The following is a 2,966-nucleotide window of genomic DNA, read 5'->3' as shown; positions in this document are numbered from 1 at the left end:
CATATGTATCTAGTGTTCATTACTGACTGACTGATATAAAAGATTTAACGTGCGCTTTCCGACTACAGCGTATTTCGCACACGGAGTGTTCATTAGCTGTGAATGTAATTATATACTGACGCTCGGGGAAACATCGTTTGTAATAACTAAGTAATTCGCCCGCAAACACACAAAGAACACCACGCTTAACACCATATCTTGCTCTTAAAGGGCCAACACATGCCATTTATACGGGGACAAAGGGAGAAATGGACAAGCTAACATGATGTTTTTACTAAAAAGCGTTAAGTAAAGATGATATAAACTCACGGATGTAAGCTCCTGGTGTCTTTGTTATTGTTCCAAGACAGAAGAAAAATAACGTGAATAACCCCTTTTCCTCAACTGACACAGTGTTTATTTTTTATTTTCCAGAGTCGACTTCTGTCAATTACAATATTATTACATGGGTAAATCGATGTAAATGAGGCAAATGATTCTATGAACGTTTAATGAAACGAACACAGAGTCATAGCGTTGTTTCTTTGCCCTTTATCGTTAATAAGAACGGGCTCAGACAGCAACCTTGTGGTATTCCTATCATAAATCATCCCACCTTTCAAGCGGCTGACATGATCTCGCAAGTTCAACAACAAATTTTCCATGAAGCTGACAAAAAGTAAGTTATTGATGCATGAAATGACATATGGGTCTTCAATAGGCTTCTCTAGCAGTTCGTCTTCACGCAGTCGTTTGTGAAATTGACAACGAAATCATGCTGTGAAGCCGGTCTTTTATGTGCACATAGGTCTTGTACAAATAAAGCTATGTTGTACATACATGATTATGATGGGCTGAGGGCTAAGGGAAAGATGTTGATGTGTTAAAGGGGCCTGTGTACAGTTACGCTTTTGTTATATACACACACAACTATCATACTGACAGGTACATATTGTCTCGATGTCTTTTATCATTATGTGATGGGGCGCGTGTGTACCAGTAGTCTATGGCACTGTATTTGGCTGGGTAGAGTCGTGTCCCTTAGTCATGTCAGGATCCGAAGGTCGTCCCAAATAGTTCCATGATCTGTCATCACAACACCCGTCCTCGTAAGTTTGACCAAAGTGTTTAATGCCCACTTTTGACCTCACATAACGTGATGCATATAGCTGTGATCTAGCCGTGAAATATTGTACACAATGGCGATAAACCTGTCTCTCTCACTTTCAGGAGGGGAAGGGGTGACACAGTCTTCTAAGGCCCTAGTTGCGTACCTTATGCGTGCCAGAAACCTATGGTTTCGAATCCCGCTTCGCGTTATGTTTCTTGGTTTGTCAGCAACATGCCAATGCTCGTGGGTTTCAGCGCCGTGATATAACTGGAATACTGTTAAAAGCGGCGTTAGACCCAACTCACTCACTCACTCGTTGGTTTCAACTAAGAGACAATGGTCGAAAAACTGCATCACTTTGAACTTTCCTTCCACCTTAAGGTTACTCGTGATATAACTAAATACTGTTAAAAGCGGCGTTAAACCAAACTCACTCACTCACTATAATAATTATTTTGATTTGTTTCTTTGTCGTTTAACGCCGCACTCAGAGATATTCAAGCTCTATGACGGCGGTCTGTAGATATTCGAATCTTGACCAGACAATCCAGTGATTGACATCATGAGCATCGATCTACACAATTGGGATACGATGACATGCATCAACCAAGTCAGCGAGCCTGACCACCCGATCCCGTCAGTCGCCTCAGATTCTTACTGATTATAGGCGATTAAGGTTGGTATATGAAGGTTACACTTAAAACAACTATCGGTATAGTATTTAATAAAATTCCTAAAACATAACTGACAATCCTTCTGCTATATCAATAGTGTGGAAAGATGCATTTGCATTACCATTTTAACATATACATATATGAATAACCATCGTTTAGCCATATATAAATATGACGATAAGAGGTCAATTTTAACCAGTCAGACTCTTCCTGTATTCACATTCAAGCGTACAATGTAGGATACATTGATAACATGTCGTGTATTTCAATTTTTTTATATTAATTTTGTTTCAGTATCAATGAACATTTTTATGAAGTTTGCTATAAAGATACACAAATATATATTTTAGGTTAGTTAAAGTGAGTGAGTGGATTGGGTTTTACGCCGCTTTGAACAGTATTCAGTTATATCACGGCATGTCAGCTTAATGTGGGAGGAAGGCCCGAAGTTATGCAGGTCTATGACGTTTACCACTTCGGTGAAACCCACGAGCACGGGTATGGAGCTGACAAACCTAGACGCATAATTAGAGCTAACCGGGATTCGAACCCTCAATCACAGGTATGGCGTGACCAAGGGACACAACTCTGCACAGAGAATTGCGGCGACTTTGACGACTGGGCCACTGGTGCTCCCACACGAGTGAAAGGAGAAAGGCGTTTAATTTTATTCTTTATTGTAGATTTTATATTTGAAGAAGCTATTTTCAATTATATACACGTCAATTATTATGTTTAATAAGGCTTCTAAAGTTGCATGTGTTGCTTTTAAATATACAATAACTGCATTTACACCATTGGATTTGAAGAACAACGAATACGTAGGAAGAAAAAACAGATACAGCATGAACACAATGTCACGTGACATCAGGTCACGCGTGAGACCTGAGGTCATGACCGAAGGGGGTGAATACAAAAACAGTGAATGGAAAAAAGATCCGGATCGTGCTTAAGCTCAAAGTTGCAAAACAACACGGCGTGCTTAGTGGTAATTCTGACAAAATCTGATGCATGCTCTCCCGTTCTTATGTCAGATTCGAGTAGACTAAATCCACAATGAAATCCAGAATTCTCAAATTGCTAAACCAGAGTTAGTTTCAGCTATTCTCCTTGCCTCCTAGGTCGATGACAGTCACGCCATAAACTTACCTAATAGTATACGCCCCATGTGTGGTCGATGGAAGTCACCCGGCCACAGACTC

The sequence above is a fragment of the Haliotis cracherodii genome, unplaced genomic scaffold (genome assembly GCF_022045235.1).
Source record: "Haliotis cracherodii isolate W230 unplaced genomic scaffold, xgHalCrac1.p SCAF_10, whole genome shotgun sequence".
Taxonomy (NCBI): Eukaryota; Metazoa; Mollusca; class Gastropoda; order Lepetellida; family Haliotidae; genus Haliotis; species Haliotis cracherodii.
The sequence above is the reverse complement of the archived record's forward strand: the minus strand, read 5'-3'. Positions refer to the sequence as shown.